The 19,528-nt window shown below is 39.1% G+C and overlaps 1 protein-coding gene across 1 annotated transcript in view; it reads left to right on the forward strand.

Annotated features, from left to right (window-relative positions):
• Positions 1 to 12,641: 12,641 nt before the first annotated feature.
• MEF2A (myocyte enhancer factor 2A) overlaps positions 12,642 to 19,528 on the forward strand; it is a 1,032,288-nt gene continuing 1,025,401 nt past the window's right edge. The window contains exon 1 of the mRNA XM_044078398.1: positions 12,642 to 12,850. The gene's annotated coding sequence lies outside the window, so the exon portion shown is untranslated. The remainder of the gene's footprint in view (positions 12,851 to 19,528) is intronic.

Here is a 19,528-nt window from a genome sequence, read left to right on the forward strand (position 1 = left end):
TTGTAAGTCAGGCAGAGATCACCTCTGAGTAAGCGATATGCCACTGAGTACAGCTGGAGTTTTTCCAGTCAGGCCACATAGGACATATGTTTGAGACCATTAATCCTCTTGGTGAGGTACTTTTGTGGTCTTTCCAGCTGTTGGAATTGTCTTGTGAGGTACATCCCAAATGGGGCATTGTACTCTATGATGGGTTTGATGAGTGACGAGTAGAGGGGCACTATAACCTCTTTATTTCTAGATGCAAACCCTTTAGTAATTAGATGGGCTACACAGAAGGATTTCCTAACTACTTTGGCAATATGATTGTCAAAGGAGAGATTACTAGCTACCTGGGTCCCCAGATCTCTTAATACTTCTTCTGTATTAAGGGGGCTGCCACCTATGTGGTAATTCATGGGTGTTTTGTTTTTCCCAAATGGGATGACTATGCATTTTTTGGCATTTAGCTTGAGACCATGACTTTGACACCAGGTGTCTGTCTCAGTAAGGCCCTTTTGGAGAATGTCTGTGTCAGCCGGTGAGACAATGATGGCTCCCTGTTTGCAGTCATCAGCGAACTTGGTTAGCCATAATCCTCCTCTGTTTGCCTGTACTTCTGAGAAGTATATGCCGAACAGTAGGGGTCTCAGGACTGAGCTTTGTGGGATACCACTTGTGACTGGTTTAGAGTTGGACCTGGAGCCCGCTATTCTTACCGTGTGAGTTTTGTCTGTAAGCCAGTTGGCAACCCATCTCGTGACGTAGGGGTTTATGTTCAGGCTGGTGAGTTTTTCTATAATTCCCGAGTGAGGAATGGTGTCAAAAGCCTTGGCAAGGTCAAGGTAGGCTGTGTGAACTACCTTCCCCTCATCTATGGCCTTGGTGACTGCCTCGAAGAAGTCAACCAGGTTTAGTAGGCATGATCTGCCCTTAACAAAGCCGAACTGGGTCGGGTCAAGTGTTTGGAGGTTCTCAATGTCTTTGTTAATGAGTTCCATGATGATGCGCTCCATAGCCTTGCAGACCAGGCTAGTCAGGCTTATAGGGCGATAGTTACCAGGGACAGTTGTGACCCCTCTTTTGTGGAGCGGAATAACCGTTGCTGTGTGCCATTCTATGGGCACGTAGCCTGTGGAGAGGCTGAGGTTGAACAGTGTGTTTAGGTGGGGGGTTAGTTCATTCTGCAGTTTGTGCAAGACACAGTCTGGGACACCATCTGGCCCCATTGACGCTGTGCTTTTGGCTTTTGAAAGGGCCATTTTCACCTGTGCGTCTGTGAGTACCAGGACACTACACTTTTCCGGTATTGTGGGCCCTTTTGGGGGTGAGAGGGAGGTGAAGTTTGCACTGAATCTATCTGCAAGGATGTTGGCAATATCAGTGGGTTCAGTATATTTTGTGCTATTTTGTACTAGCTCAGAGCATATCTGCGAGTTGCCACTTAGATTCTTGACATAGCTAAAGAAGGCTTTGTGGTTATCTTTCGAATCCTTGGCTATTTTTCTTTCGAAGTTAGCCTTGGAGGATTTTATGAGGGACCTTAGTTTCTTACTGATACTGATCAGGGATGTCTTTCCTTCTTATATACATATATAAGTTTGGGTGGTGTGGGGGGCTTGCTCATCCATGGGTTGTGTAGGCTCCCAAAAAGAAATTTAAAGGAGAAGAGTGATTTTCAAGATTCACTTTCTCCCTGTGCTTTCGGACTTTGTTTTTTCAGATTGTCTGCAATCAGCATTTTGAGTGCCGACATTTCAAAAGGGAGACCTTTTGCCTTGTGTTCTAGAGGCATCATAAGCTCTGTAGCACTTCATGCAGTCTATGTGCCTATAAGCCACTGTTGTGAGCACCAGACAGCAGGACAGTGACTGGGCCTCATCATGTTCCTTGTGACCTATTAGGCTGAGCACCTCAGAAGTACTGCAATCTCTTCAGCCTCGTCCCTTGTATGCTGCCAGGTCAAACCCCCAACCAGAAGGACTGAAATCTCTTCTGCCCTGTTCTCTGGGCCCTGTCAGGTTGTGCCTCCCAGCATGCCAAACCCCTGTACAATATTACCCCATGCATTCCTCTACCCTCTTACTGTGCCTGCTGCTTCCATACATCCTTGTATGTTCACTACAGCCTGAGGTCCAGCACCTGTAGTCCTGTCTGCTGTTAATTGCCTATATAGCAGTACACTCTGATATATGCTGTAGTCAGATTCTATACATTGGTTGCCATAACACAGTCTCCCAAAATATGGCAAGCATTGTTTTTACCATGCTAAAATGGGACTTGTAGCACAGTTATTGGGTTAATGAGATAGTTTAGCACTGTCATCATTGAATAACAGCTATAATGCAATGTGTTATCAGCCATAGTTGGTGTTATGATGCTGATGTCTATTTCCAAGATGAAAGCTCAGGTATGGTGTATATGTGTGCACAGCCCCAGCTACTGCTTTTAAACCTGACTGCACTACTGTTAATTTGCATTGTGCTACTGACCATTTCAATCACACTGCTGTTAATGGACATCACAGGGCACAGCTGTCTGCATCAAGCTACTATTTTTCTGATGATTTTAAACTAGTAGGAATGGGCTTGGTTTGGCAGGTTTCACATATTATGCAGCAGGAAGTGTAAGATCTTGCTTCACAGGGACCGTAGTGAGTGCCTGCTAGAGTAGTATGAGGGCCCCCTTTACAAAACTGATGTCTGGTGCCAACTAGCCAGGGTATTGAGTGATATCACTGGTATCTCTCACTATGGTGAACAGTGCAGTGACCTGCAGAGGTGCCACCCAGACCTTCTCTATCATTGGAAGGAAGAGGTTAGAGAGAAAGAGACACCTTATACTGTAAGCATTCCTTTCTTGGTTTGGCAGTGTGCATTAGGCCTAGAATCTGTAGCTGTAATTTTTTCATAGATAAGCTGCACTGGCTACTGTTTGTTTTGTGTTTTCATGAGGCCTAGAAGATATAGGCTAGCCAGATGGCTTGTCAAAGGAAGCAAGAGAGGCTCTCCAGGTACCGGCGCAAATGTAATGAATTGCTAGTACTACTGTAATGTTATGCTTGTTATTCTTTTTTCTGTCTTTTTTCTTTTCTTTTTTTAGTTGTTGTGTTGTTTTTCTCCATTTATATTCTTTATTCCACAGAAGCAGCAGTGATATTTCTTGTGGTGAGGCAGTGGCTACCATGCTCTGTACCCACTACTGTTCCTACTGCTGAGTCTTTGGCAGTCCTTAGGCCTGTCTCTTTGCAGGGTGATGAAGATCACCATGTGGAAGACAACCTGGAGGACTCGCTGATGGCCTCCTTTCAGCAGGAGGACTGAAGACTCCTCATCTGAGAGTGGTGCAGATTGGCCTTCTTAGATCATCTGGTGGGAAATGAGATGACTGGTAAGAACCAAACTTGACTAGCAGCTGGATGTCTGCACTGGCATCCTGGAGCATCTATTTACATGGCTGGTTGAGTTACATGGCTGTCTGGCTGGCCACATTCTTTGGGCCACTAAAGGCCAAGGTGACTGACATTTGAGTGTATTCCCATATAGGCCAGTCTGGCATGCCATCCTCACATTTCTCTATCCCATATCACTGTGTTTCCAATTATTTTCTGTCATTCTCAATTCCCTGTTGTAGTGTGGACCTCCTCATCATCATTCATCCAGTCTCTGTCATTCTTATTCCCTTTGTTATTGACCTCACTCTGAGTAAGTCTTTGTCTAGTTTATATGTTTGTTTTTTTGTTGGCCCCTGCTACCTTCCTCATACCCTCTGTCCTACCCACACTTTTCCTTGGTACCTTCCCCTTTTACTCTTCTTGAAAAATTGAGCATCTGCATCCACAAAAAGTATACCCTTCTTCGTCCACTCCTATCTTCCCCTCATGTCCTGTCATCCTCTGTGTATTCTTCTGCCTCCTTTTTCTCTATTTCTGTCTTTACTATCTCTCCCTTTCCTCCCCATTTATGTCATACAGTGACTTGTCACTTTGTTGCAGTGCAACTATGGCTGCTTTGATGTCCATGTTAATGCACATAGCATTAGACATACCACCTGCATGATGTTTTCCGCTTGGGTCACACGACCTCTCACAGCACTATCATTACAGTACTATGACTACTGCCATTGTCATGCCTGCCATGCAGCTCTATCCCTGGCATGACTGCACAGTGACAAGCTGACAGCCAGCACTCATGCATGCCTGATCTGTCTCAAGCCATGTCACTCTAATTTCACTGCACTATTTACTGCTTTACAGTAGCATTGCACTTTTTTCTGAATATCCTCTAATGTGTCATTAATTTCAATCTGTGGTAATACACACATTCTTTTATTTATGTATTTATTTGTGTATCTATTTTTTGCTGACTGGGTTAATCCCACAGGCTAGTGGCCTCCTTAGGAACCCCTTTGGAAGAGTAAGACACGTTACTAGAAATCCCAGCACTTTAAAAATTAAGCTGCAGTTTTGATCAAAAACAACAAATTTCAAACCTCATTTTTAGACCTTTAAGGCTTCTTTGGAGGGGGATTAGCCCTTGCAACTGTGATGTGGGAGGGATGTGCTAGTATACCTCTGTAGCATATATATACTAACACTAAGACTGCTGTACCTTGGTGTTAGAGAAATATCTTGAGATACGTGAGATACCACACTCTTGGAATTATTATATGCTCTCCCTTTTCAGATTTCAAATCTCACTGTTCCAAGGACTGCTATTATACTTCTTTGACTTTCAAAAGGTCCTCTTCTCCTTCTGCATGTTTATTAAAGAGCATCTTCTCCTTAAGTACATGGCAAAAGTGACACATTAAAATGTATTAGTGTGTAGAAAACATTACTGCATAAAACATCTTTTTTTTAATTGAATCTTTTTTCAAACACCTTTATTGAATTATCACTTGTGACATAGGCAAATTTAAATTCATATAAAAGTAATCAAACTATATTAACATAACAAACATTATACTTCACATATATTACTATATATATCATATAATCTAAGCAATATTACATAAATTATTCTATTCCTGCTTTTTTAACAAAAAACATATTCATTAAACCATCACTTACTACACAGGCAGTCATACATTTATATAAATGAAAACAAACCACGCCAACACAATCCTACTCACAAGCATTTTACATCACAAACCATAGTGACACACTCCCAGTTGCCAACATTATACATCACTTATAATCTACCAAGTTTTTCTCACTCAAACGTTATATAGCTCATTTAAGTTCTGCTGCCTTTTAGGCCTCATTCCTCCATTGTATGTATTGTACCCACAATTCCCATTTTTCTTATGTAGTTTGCACCTACCCTTTTCTAAAGATCTCAGTTCTAGTTGTTTTATCTCTGTTACTATATTCACTACTTCTAGTATAGCTGGCACAAGTCTTAACTGGTTTTACAATCCAACATCTAACCATGTAAACAAATTCAGTGTGCATAGTCTATAGTAAGCTATGTTACTGACAGCTGTTTTTTGGTAAAATTTCAATGACTATATTTTCAATACATGACTACAACCATCTGTGAAAGTCAAATCACTGACTAATTTCACTTGACTCCACAGTCAGTTGAAAATACAAGAAAATATGACAAAAAGCATTTTTGGTGGTGGCAAGACCACTTTGTTCCCCCATGTGAAGGGTTACACCCTCCACACCCCCCTGCTACTTACATTTTCTAACTCTGAGATAGCACATCAGTGGGGAAAGGGAAACATCTGGAATCCTCACTGTCCATCAATCTCAGAGTGACACAGGTTCCCACTTCAACATGAAAAACATTTGAGCAGCCAGAGTGTAACCAGCTTCCTTATACCTTTGCAAGGTGTTCTGGGTAAATAGAATGAAGGCTACAAAATGCAGCAGTGTGTTCAGTAACAAGAAGAACTACTTATAAAGCAGTACAACAAACTCCTTGAAATGAACAGAAATGCACTTTAGAATTAAATAAATTACATCATGTGCTTTTCTAAATTTGATAGTCACACACTCATCAAAGATTAAATTGCTGTCTACTCTTGTCCCTAGATGTTTAGTGATAGTCTTATTATTTATACTTTGACCATTTATTTTGTAATAATAATTTATATTCTTGTTGCCAAGTCTCATAATGCTGCATGTACCAATATTAATGGTGATACCAGGTGAACATTTTACAGCATCTTGGATAACTTTGATATGTCTTTTGAAATAATTATGTTTCCTAGTTTGCAGGTATCAGCATATTTGGTTATCATGAGCCCTCTTCCCTCTATGACAACTAAGAGAAATAGTAAAGTTAGTACAGAGCCTTGTGGAACTCATCTAGTTACCCTAATAGGTAATCCTGTCCTTATTTGCTTTGTCCTGTTGCTTTTATAGCATTTTTACCCTTTGAATTATGTATGGGTTGATATTTAAGGCATTTAACGTGTCACTTGCTCCCTTACGTGGAATATTGTTGAATGCATCAGCAAGATCAAGATAAGCAGCATGCATCAGCAGGCTCTCATCAAACTCTGCAGTTACCTATTTAAATAGTGCAATAAGAGTCAAATGGCAAGATATCAATTTAACAAACCTAAGGATAAGGCATATGAAGAGGTGTATGAAAGGTTGGACACTAAGGAGGGAGAAAAGGAGCTGTACCGATTGGCTAGACAGAGGGACAGAGCTAGGAAAGATGTGCAGCAGGTAAGGGTGATAAAGGATAATGAGAGAAGCATACTCACAAGCGAGAAGAGTATGTTGAGGAGATGGAAAGAGTACTTTGAGGGGTTGATGAATGAAGAGAATGAGAGGGAGAGAAGGTTGGATGATGTAGGGACAGTGAATCATGAAGTGCAATGGATTAGCAGGGAGGAAGTAAGGATAGCTATGAAGAGAACGAAGAATGGAAAGGCTGTTGGCCCAGATGACATACCTGTGGAAGCATGGAGGTGTTTAGGTGAAATGGCAGTGGAGTTTTTAACCAGATTGTTTAATGAAATCTTAGAAAGTGAGAGGATGCCTGAGGAATGGAGAAAAAGCATTTTGGTACCGATTTTTAAGAATAAGGGTGATGTGCAGAGCTGTAGTAACTACAGAGGGATAAAATTGATCAGTCACAGCATGAAGTTATGGGAAAGAGTAGTGGAAGCTAGGTTAAGAAGGGACGTGATGATTAGTGAACAGCAGTATGGTTTCATGCCGGAAAAGAGTACTACAGATGTGATGTTTGCTCTGAGAGTGTTGATGGAGAAGTACAGAGAATATCAGAAGGAGTTGCATTGTGTTTTTGTAGACTTAGAGAAAGCATATGACAGGGCGCCTAGAGAGGAGTTGTGGTATTGTATGAGGAAGTCAGGAGTGTCAGAGAAGTATGTAAGAGTGGTACAGGATATGTATGAGGGTAATGTGACAGCTGTGAGGTCTGCGGCGGGAGTGAAGGATGCGTTTAAGGTGGAGGTGGGGTTACATCAAGGATCAGCTCTGAGTCCTTTCTTATTTGCAATGGTGATTGACAGGTTAACAGACGAGATCAGACAGGAGTCCCCATGGACTATGATGTTTGCAGATGACATTGTGATCTGTAGTGAGAGTAGGGAACAGGTGGAGGAGACCCTGGAGAGATGGAGATATGCTCTAGAGAGAAGAGGAATGAAGGTCAGCAGGACTAAGACAGATTATATGTGTGTGAATGAGAGGGAGGATAGAAGAATGGTGAGGATGCAAGGAGTAGAGGTGGCAAAGGTGGATGAGTTTAAATACTTGGGGTCAATAGTTCAGAGTAACGGTGAGTGTGGAAGAGAGGTGAAGAAGAGAGTACAGGCAGGATGGAGTGGGTGGAGAAGAGTGTCAGGAGTGATTTGTGACAGACGAGTACTTGTAAGAGTGAAAGGGAAGGTCTACAAGAGGGTAGTGAGACCAGCTATGTTATATGGGTTGGAGACAGTGGCATTGACAAAAAGGCAGGAGTTTGAGCTGGATGTGGCAGAGTTAAAGATGTTAAGATTTGCACTGGGTGTGACGAGGGTGGACAGGATTAGGAATAGGTATATTAGAGGGTCAGCCCAGGTTGGAAGGTTTGGAGACAAAGCCAGAGAGGCAAGATTACATTGGTTTGGACATGTGCTGAGGAGGGATGCTGAGTATATTGGGAACAAGATGCTAAGGATGAATCTACCAGGTAACAGGAAAAGAGAAAGGCCTAAAATAAGGTTTATGGATGTGGTGAGAGAGGACATGCAGGTGGTTGGTGTGACAGAGCAAGATGCAGAGGACAGGAAGAAATGGAAACAGGTGATCCGCTGTGGTGACCCCTAACGAGAACAGCCAAAAGAAGATGATGATACTATTTTCTCTGAAACATAAGTAGGCCATATTTGCTGTTTTGTAAAAGTACTGATCTTACTTGAAATAGTGGTCGGGCTGATGGGTTTAAAAATGTGTGGCTCTCATGTGACATCCCCACCTTTGACCTTTGAACCCCATCTTCCATCTCTGTGAATTAGCATGAGTACAGGAGGTTTGCATGAAACTTTTGGCATATTCAAATTGCAAAGTATGAGAACACGTGTGTTATCTAAGGCTGTAGCGCAAAAAGTCTGTGACATCATCTAAGTCTGATACATTCAGTTTTGGGCCTTTATGTAGTGCAGAAATCTGAACAAAATAGTGTTGCAGTTAATAGTTACAATAAGACAGTAACTATTGCTATTCACTTTTTTTCATGATTTTGTTCTAAAATGCCTATGGCCTTGAGACAGGCTAGCATCACATCTCCTTCTCTTGAGTTCTTCTTAATACCATAAAGGTATTATACATTTTTATAGCAAGTCACAGTAATCATGTTGCAACAAAACCTCTACTAATATGGAAATGTTCAATTCTGATTTCATGACAATACTGTCTCATAACTTTTGCCTTCTTGTTCATATTAGAGGCCAGAATTCTAACTCTTGCTAGATGTAAATGTATCTCATTTCTTCTATATGGTTATCATTTGTCACAGTGAGCGTTCTAGTTATCTGTGAAACTTATAATTTTACTTGCACACTACCTTCTCAAATAAGCATTAATGTCACTGGCCTCTTCAGTGTATCATGTGTTAATGGCACTTCATGCAATTCCACGTATAATAACTCATCTTTATCAGCTTCTCTGTTATCCCTCTGTGTCACTGAATCATTAGTCCTCTCTGTATCAGTCTTACTGTACACATTTTGGCTTGTCATTTGCTTTCTAAGGACCCCATGCTTACTGCTGCCAGTCTCCTTCTAACCTTCCATTGATACACATATATTTATTTATCATTTATTTCCATTTGTTGTCAGGGAAAAAAATTCAGCAGAGGGCTGGGGAGAAAATGTATATAATGTTATACATTAATAAAAAGAATAAAAGTCACATAAGATAATAACTGCAGTACAGACACATAAGATTAAACAAAAACTTTGAATAATGTACATGAGTATAATCCAAATCCTGTAATATTGCAATGAACCTACATTGACAGAAATTGGATAAACTTAAGTTACATTGCAATCCAGTAGTGGATAGGTGTGAGTAACAAAATTGGTTACTGTGATTTGATGCCAAATGTATAATTCAATATAACTTTTCTTATGACATTTCTTTCAGACAATCTTTTTCTTCAGTTCAACAATTCTTTAGCTCATGCAATGTCTTACCATAACAAAAGCATGGCTGTGTTTCATTATGTCTGACAAAGACCTCATTAATTGTGCCCTAAAGCACTTTTTATTGAAATTTAGATGCATCACTGGCAGCTTTTTCCATTAGTTATGGCCAAGTCTATTATTATTTCTTTTACAATGGGCTTTCAGTATATTTCAGAATACCTACCATACAAATCTGCCCCTTAATGTATCAGGCATTCCACCTCCAAACAAAAAATGTTCTAACCTGAGCAACTATGCAACATTTTAGAGAAAGGCTATTATTTCTAATATGATCTCTGTTACAGAAGCTAACTGTTCAACAAACATTAAGTTTCAGAATCAAATGGTTCTGCAATGTCTCTACAATGTCTCTTAATTGTATTAAAGAAATTTAGTCTGGTACTACTAAATTCTGCAAACAGTCCACACTTTTAGGCTTCCATTGCTCCAAGCAGGACGCAGACCTTTTTTTCTTTTACATCTTCAGTGCTATTTACATTGTAATGACTTCTCTTTTTTTTCTTTATAAGTTAACTAGTTATCCACAGCAACATAAAAAACACTTATATTCCCCACTTTGTTTGGCATTTTGTGTCTGCCTTCACTTTCATGCATATTTACCACATTCATTATACTAAACTGAATAGCATGTAATCATTGCTATGCGATGGTTGTTATGCCAGCAATATCACTGCATATTCATTTTAAGCCCAAAATTATTCTGCGTACTGCTTTTATATGGATCTCTGTTTCTTTCTCTCTCTTGTGGACGTCTCTTCTATGTCCATAAAGGGATTACTAAATAACCTGAGGGTCCACAAGTGAAACAAGGTAGCAATCATTCAAAGTGATACTTTTCTAAGAATGACATCGATTTCTCATTTGATTAAATGTATTCATATTTTGCTTTGGTATGTAAAACATGTTGAACAAAGATGGCTGTGGAAGATAATAATAGCTTTAAAACAATGACTAAACTATAGGAGCAGAAAGAACTGTTAGAAATACAAAATTTGCATAAAATAGCTGAGCAGTTCTAGAAATGGAGAGATCAACAACTGTCACAATGCCTGAGAGAACCAGATGTCAATTGGTTCCCATAAATTATAAAGCAGTATATACTACAGAAATATGAATCAAATGAAAAGTAGGGACTATTGATAAAAAAGAAGAATGCAAAGTCCTGGCACAGTTAAAATTTCAAAGTTTATACTCTGGATGTAGTCTGACTTAAGCGTATGAAGTATATAAAGAAGTATCTATAAAAAAACAAAAACAATTGTTGAAAATCACATAACTCACATCATTTATGGATAGATAGGTACATGACTATGTGTGTGTGTGTGTGTGTGTGTGTGTGTGTGTGTGTGTGTGTGCATGTGTGTGTGTATAGAGATAGATTTAGAGATAGATCGGTAGGTAGCCACACCGACAGAGTTCTAGATATAGATAAGGATAAAATCAGATTGTATTACAGAAGAAAGCTATATACAGATGGTCTACTACAGCTTGTGACTGGAACTAGTAAACCCACACTCATCCATGTAAGAAATAGCTCTCAACCTGCCATCTCCAAAGTGTTCATAGGTTCATACTAGGCTATCTGCCCTAGGGCATTTATAAGCCTAGCCAGAATGTGTTTGGCTTTCGCCACCCATTTTAAATTTATTTTGATATGCCCTTTGGGAATGCTGTCTTTCATAATGTGGAGCAAATGGGCAAACCATTGAATCCTTACTAATACCTTGCTAATAATTTCAACTTGGAAGTTCTCAGGTTGGTTAAAATGGGTTAACATCAGACTAATAAAAAGTTGTTTTGATGCAGTAATATGATTTAGTATTATTTACCGTGGATATTAAATTAAATAATTATTTTCAGTGTCTGAACCCCATTCAGTATGGAAGAGCAAGGAACTTGGGCAGTGTAAGACTCAAAATAAGGAATATTCCTCATAATAAGGTATACACTTGATATATATATGAATTGTAAATCATTACTTTTAAGTTTTCCAACATCGGTTTCCCCGGTAATTAACAGAACTATGACTGTAACGAATTCAGAATTTGAGACTTAATGCATGTAGACGTTGTGTTTGGACACTGTTGAACCTCAGGTCCACGTCCCGTACAGAAGAGTACCTGGATTCTTCAGTATCGCAACCATTTTGAAAAAGTATGAAACATTTATTTATATTAAGCATATTGTTTCATTTAATTCTAAAATTCAGTGTTATTTATGTGCTAAATATGATATGAAGTCTTGGTCAGTAGTTGTGTTATGCCAGCCTACGAAATGCTCTTACAATCGATTTATAAACTATCACTTTTTTCGTCCAACTAATTATGTTGGACCAAACGACAGGGTGTCAGCTTTGCCTGTTTTATGAAAACTGGTTAGACCAACCGGCCCCCGGAAATGTTAGTGCGTAATAAAAATAATCCGTAGCTAGAGTTATCGACAGCTTTTCTTCTTTTTAATGATCAAAGGAAAAATATATACCGACTATTGCCAGCTTCGTTCATCCATCTTTGCGTGTATATAATACTGCTATTTGCTCTGATCCCGAATTTATACTTAATAGGTTAAGAAGTACAACGACATTATGTTTTCTAGTATCTGCTTATAAGTTATATTATGAAAAGTAATATACCACTGCCACTTCCTTCACAAACGTAGTTGTGGCATTTAATGACATTTTTCCTCAAGACCATAACAGAGAAGTGACACTCTAGGTCAGTAAGTTAACATATAACGAGATAGTAAGTTCCGAAATAAGGTTGAATTTTACTTAATAATAATAATAATAATAATAATAATAATAATAATAATAATTATAATAATAATAATAATAATATCCGCCCCGCCGCTCCAAGCATGCGTTCATTGGTTAGTCGGTTAAAATTTCCATCCAATCTGGTCCTCGCAACACCTACTGAAGGGGAGGAAATTTTTCCAGTATGGTAACGCCCCCTCGTGGCAAACGTGGGAATGACGTAAAGCGCTATCATTCTAGTTAGATTGTTGTACTGGGGAGGGAGCCGCCTATGTATTTACTGTACGTCCTGTTTCCAATGCCGCACGTCAAATTCTTTTGGCCGCCAGGGTTCTGAGAAGGATTTTTTTTCAAGTCGGAGAACTCCGCAGAAAATATAGCTTCTCATAAAAATCTACTTTATGCAACCCTACAACTGCCTTTACTGAAGCTCTGGAGGTGAGTGTTTGCTGGTGGCCCTCAGCGGTCTGTGAACTATGCCCGATCGGCCCTGTAAAGTAAGGAAAATCTTTGCTGCCTTTCTATATGTGCTTTAATCGGGGTAACTGTCGCGCTGAGCAAGTTGGGTGTCTTTCGTCAGGGAGTCGGTGCTGATCAGCTGAGGGTGACAGCGGGTTTACAGGAACTGGTTTCTACAAGTATTTTCGAACATAAGGACAGACGTAATAAAATTAAAAGTTGTATTGTGGCAGTCTGTTGCTATGCCGTGGTTAACGGGGGGTGATAGGGTGGGTTGGAAAAAAACATAGAAGTGGGGTACGGAGTTTCTGTAGCCGCCCTAAGTCGAGGCAGTCTGTGCGAAGTGATGTTAGCTGAGCAGTGTTACTGATGTCATTGATGGCAAAATATGACAGGGCAACCAGAATTTGGTGATGGTCCAAGCCTGAGGCACATGAGGAAGTGGAGTTGGAACTGAGCGTGGTGCACTTACTGTACAAAACATATATAGGATCTCTGGAGTGCTACCTTCTTGGCCGTGACTTATCCCAGTGTTAGATACATTGCGCTCTGTGCTGTCAAGCCAAAGCAGTACAAATGGAATTTCTGATGTGAAGTATTTCATTTTTTTTCTGTTCCACTGACTTTGCCAACTCTAATAAAAATCAGACAATGGAAGACGCATTGGAGACCATCTTTTAGAATACGCATTGCAAAAAAGAATGACATTACATTAAATGTTGTTGTATTCTGGAGCCCATTGCATTTTCAGAGATGGTGACACGAGTACATAATTATTAGAATGACGCCTGAGTTATTAGATTGTGTTTAGAGTGACCTCTTCAGCCCGCGGCACCTGTAGTTTAGGTTTTCTTTTGCACTCTTTCTTGATTTTGTATTGAGTTGAAGTGCTGATTTGGTGAGCAGTTTCCTGGTATCTAAGATGCATTTAGTGCATAGGATGACAGAGTTGTTTTATGTTTTTTTTTTTTCATTTTTTAAACTGGTATTATTTGTAGGGTTACCACCTGTCCCACTTTGCGAGGGACAGTCCCTCTTTGGGCAGTTGTGTCCTGCAAAAAATATGAAAAAAATGGCAAATGTCCTGAGATTTTAGGACAAAATTATTTTCTATATTTTATGTCATAGTTGCATAAAACAGTTATTCTGTATCTGAAACGCCTAAATGTTATAAGAAACAGAATAAGGAACTAAAATGCTACAAGAATAGACGTTTATTCAAGCAAAAAAATGAAGTTCTGTCCTTTGCACTGGCCGTGGGTATGTTTTGCCCTGCAAAATCTGATGTTTGTAGCACAAATGTCCCACTTTGGGCATTTGGAAAGGTGGCAACCCTAATTATTTGTTGGTGATAGCCTAAATTGTGGGATTTTGTTTCTCCTTGCTTAGCCATCTTTGTGGTCCTTCAGCGCTGAAAATCATAAAATCCTTCTTGTCAGGTAAATTAAAGCATAGAATGTACTAAACAAATATTGTAGGCCCATGTAATCTATGAGCACGAAACACATTTGCTGGAGCATTACGGATTCAGGTTAATGTAAGTTGATTTTTATATGTGTGTTTCCACTGCTGAGTTTGGAACATGGTTGCATAGCTTTATTTCTTTTACAGGGCAACCAGCAGTGTTATGACACTTTTTTATTAGAAAGTTGCAGCATTCAAACAATGCAGCTGTGAAGATGAACATTTTTGTTGCATTGTTATATGGTACACTACATTATTTGTATTGTAGATGTTGTTACTTGTAAAGACAAATTAGAAAACTTGGGTAGAAAGGGTGATGGTGATACCACTTACAAATCTGGCAGCATGCCCCCTACACATAAAGCATATATATGTATATAATGATGCATACCAGCCTTTTGTCTGTGTGCATTATGTTTTAAGGGAACTTACAGTTCTATGTTTTGTTAGCATTTGAAATTAAAAATCTGAGAGCTACTATTTTTGTCTGAAAATAGTGCAGTAAGAAAAATCGTGCAATAAGGCAACACGGATCAAAGAGCACAACAGTTTAAGGACTGAGTATATTGTCATATAGGTTTAGCAGATGCATTTTAGTAGCGGCTTCAGACTGGATTACTCATTGTGGTTGGAGAAATGTCCTTTTTGTACAGGTATTGCCCTATAAATTATTTTAATCTGGAGGTCATCTCATAGTTTGCTATTCAGTGGTTTTGGAATGAAACCAGTAAACTTACGTGTTGGGGTGATACAATCCATATTTCTGTTTTTGAAATGCAATGATGTCACTTATAATACTTACTAGATACCCTTTTCTTTTGGTTTCATAGTGAAGCCTTGAAAACTATGTGTTTGCTTACCAATGTAATTAGAGTAATGCTTGTTTTGGGCTTTAGAAGCTCAGAATGTTACTGTAGTACAGTGTGCTTCCACAATTTCAGTTGAGTCAGATTGATTCCATAAGAATGAATCTGCTGTGCTAAATCGGCTATCAATAAATCGTTGTGCTTTATGTTTCACTTAGGTGTAATGTAGAATATGCAGAACCAAGGTGACTTGAAGCTCCTTGGTCTGCTGAATTATGGAGACATGAAGATGGTCTGTTTTGTGTGTGTATACTTGTTTTGTGCTTGATTGTGAGAAATGCTTGGGCAGCTTTATTTATTTTTTTCTTTTCTCACGTTAGGTCACTAGAAAGGAGCAAGCAGATGTTTCAGGCTGGAACAGTTCACACGTATAGTTATGAAAGATGCTACATTTCAGAATGCTTTATTGTAATGTAATTACAGTATTTTACATTTTGGTGTTTTTATTATATTTTTTAAGGAGTACAGCTAAGTCTTCTGAAATTTGTTCAGTAGGCACAGCCCCGTTTCTGTGTATGTCTCTTTCTTTCCTTCTTTAAAAGACTCAAGGTTGGGAAAAGCCTCAGTGTTGATATATTAAAATTAGAATGCGTACTACGTACCATCTGGAGAGAACATTAAACTGGGTGTTCTGCTGTCATAGTATTTGATACAGTATCCAGTGAATGATGAGCAAAAATAGCAACAATTTCAGACAGAGACACCCAAATAGATTTGCCTGTTGTTTGTGAATGAGTGAATGACTATTTCTGGCAATTGGGTTTTCTCTCTGTTACGTTACAGTAAATCAAGGAACCTAAAATTACAAATCCATAAATAGCTCACTTTTTGTTACTGTAGTGGCTCTGGCAGGTACTTGCATGTTATGAATTCAGAAATATTACATTATGTATAGTTTGCAACTGAACAGCTTGTGCTTCAGGGAATATATTTTTTTATAAAAATTATTTAACAGGTGTTGTATTTCTACAGTGCACAGCTGCCTTCTTTATTTTAATCTGTTTAATGATTGCCTTACTGCTTTGACATTGCTAATTCTGAAGATTGGATTACACTGGGAGTTATTTCCTACTGGGAACAGTGCACAGAAGCAGGTTAATGCAGCAAATATTTGTGAGAAAGGATATATTTTATTCAGACAGCTTGATCTTTCTGATTGACTAGGGAGAGTAAACTGTGCTTCATAAGTAAACTGTTTTTCTTTTGTATCTATGCATGATCTTGTTCGCTAGCCAGCTAATAACAGGACCCGTTGCTGTGTCTTGGCTTCATTTAAGCTTAGGGTGCTGCTCTAAGTTCAAAACCTACTACTGACGCATACTTAGTATACCTGCATATGGCAACGTATTCCCCTGCATTGGGGTACCCAAACTGCAAATACAGTGGCTTACCTTTTCTTTGAGTTCAGTAAAGTGAAGAAGAAACTATAAATCTCTCAATGACAAAGCGTTGTTTATACATAACATGTGCATTGTACCCACTGGATAGCTACCTATGTCTCCATCTCCTGTACTACCTGCAGTGCCTGCTCGCTGGCAGTCAAGCAATCATTCAAGTTAGCAATTTAAAAGTAGGTAAAAGGAAGAAATTAGGCAAGCACTAAATTAATACATCTGTCAGGCAGTTGGTAATAACCAGTTGCATTGTTGAATATTAAAGTAGTACACATTTTTGTCCGCTGTTGTAATGTCGTGTAGCTGAGAAATTCATAGACAGTGATTTTGTGCTGATTTATTTACTGTTCGTTTAGATGGGAAAAAAGCTGTGCTAGTCTAGGCACACTAATGTAAAAAGAAGTCAGTTTTGAGAAAGCAGCAGCTTCTCCCCAGTTGGGTGCTATTAGCATTGCCTCTTGAAGGAACTAAAGGTAAAACTCTCCCAAAGGAATGTAATTTAAGAAAATGGCATGCTAGATTATAAAAGAAACTGGAAGCCTGAAGTCCTGTGAAAAAAATGATTTTATGACAAAACTGTAAATGCTTGGAAAAGTATCCTTTGAAATATGTGTGCATACTTGCTTACACGTTATATATTTAAATATATTGTATATATGTGCATATATAGTACATATTGAAAGTGTATACACCCCTGTTAAAATACCAGGTTTTTCTGATATAAAAAATGAGACCACAATGAATCATTTCAAAACTTTTCCCACCTTTATTGTGACCTATAGCCTGTACAATTCAATTGAAAAACAAACAAATCTGTTAGGGGAAAAATATAAAAAAAAATAAAAAAAACGTACAATAAGCTGGTTGCATAAGTATGCACACCCTTAGACTAATACTTCGTTGAAGCTTTTGATTTAATTACAGCATTCAGTCTACTTGGGTACACACCTGCCATCAATTAAAGAGACTGATTAACCCCAAATAAAGTTCAGCTGTCCTAGTAGGAGTTTCCTGATATTTACTCAGTTGCCTGCTACAGCAGAAGCCATGGTTTGCAGAGAGCTTACAAAGCAGCAAAGGGATCTCGTTGTTGAAAGGTATCAGTCAGGAGAAGGGTACAAAAAATTTCCACTGCATTAGATATACCATGGAACACACTGAAGACAGTCATCAAAAAGTAGAGAAAATACTGGACGACAGTAATGTTGCATGTGACAACAATCTCCCATATTCTCCATATATCTGGACTATGGGGTAAGGTTGCAAGACAGAAGCCTTTTCTTAACACAGGAAAAACATCCAGGCCCAGCTAAAATTTGCAAATCAATACATCAAGTCTCCCAAAAGCATATGGGAAAATGTGTTATGGTCTGATGAGACCAAGGTTGAACTTTTTGGCCACAATTCCAAAAGGTATGTTTGTCGCAAAAACAGCACTTCGCATCACCAAAAGAACACCATCCCCACGGTGAAGCATGATTTTTGCAGTATCATGCTTTGGGGTTGCTTTTCCTTAGCTTGACCTGGGGCTTTAGTCAAGGTGGAGGGAATTATGAACAGTTCCAAATACCAGTCACTTTTGGCCCAGCCATCTGCTAGGGAGCTGAAGATGAAGAGGAATTTCACCTTTCAACACGACAATGACCCCAAGCATACATCCAAATCAACAAAAGCATGGCTTCACCTAAAGAAGATTAAAGTTTTGGAATGGCCCAGCTAGAGCCCAGACCTAAATCGAATAGAAAATCTGTGGGGTGACCTGAAGAGGGCTGTGCACAAGAGATGCCCTCGCAATCTGACAGATTTGGAGAGCTTTCGCAAGGAAGAGTGGGCACATATTGCCAAGTCAAGATGTGCCATGCTGATAGACTCCCACCCAAGAAGACTGAATGCGCTAATTAAATCAGAAGGTGCTTCAACAAAGTGTTAGTTTAAGGGTGTACACACTTATGCAACCAGCTTATTGTACATTTTTTTTATATTTTTCCCCTGACAGATTTGTTTGTTTTTCATTTGAATTGGCTTTTTTAACAGGGGTATGTACACTTTTTATATCCACTGTATATATATGTATACATATGCATATATACATATACATGTATCTGTATATGTGTGTGTGTATATATATATATATATATATATATATATATATATATATATATATACATACATACATACACATTTAGATATATATATGTATGTATATAGATGACAGATGATTGAAAGTTCATAACATTGTCAGTGAGTGAGTGAGTGTTGTTATTTTCATGATCACTGTTACCATAATGATTAGTGAGCATGTTATGTTTGCTGGCATTTGCAAGGTGTAATGGCAGTCAGTCAGTCTGTGCTTATCAGCGGTGGTACAGCGGTAGCGTTGTTACCTCACAGCAAGAGGTTCTCCTGTTCTATTCTCGGCTGGAGTGCCTTCTGTGTGGAGTCTGCATGTCCTCCCCGTGGTCGAGTGGCCTCCGAAAGACATGTGTGAATGGGCGTGCCTTTGCTGAAGGTTGAGCGTCGGGCTGGCAACTCGGCCCCATAAAAATCGACTGCCAATCGTTAGCGGACCGGAGTTCTGCTGTGGCGACCCCTAACCGGGAAAAGCCAAAACAACAACAAATGGCGGTCAGTCTGTAAAGGTTCAGTGATCTGTGTGTGTGCACATGTGTGCAGTTCAGGGAGCTTGTAAAGACAATTCTGTGTGTCTTGGTGGTGATGCACTGTGGTAATGTTTTGTATGTGTAGGTTTTAAGTAGGGTGTTTTTTGTGTGTGGTTTGTCTGTGCTTTGCATGCATTTGCAAGAATGGCATTTGTATTAAATGTGACTGTGCCATTTGATATATTTGTCATTGTGGTTCCCTGTCTGTGTAATGTGCGGTGTATTTGCTGTTGATGTATCCATCAACAGCAAGTAGTCAGTAAGATCTCATGG

Source organism: Protopterus annectens, chromosome 7.part0 (genome assembly GCF_019279795.1).
Source record: "Protopterus annectens isolate FY-2018-M chromosome 7.part0, PAN1.0, whole genome shotgun sequence".
Classification (NCBI taxonomy): Eukaryota; Metazoa; Chordata; order Ceratodontiformes; family Protopteridae; genus Protopterus; species Protopterus annectens.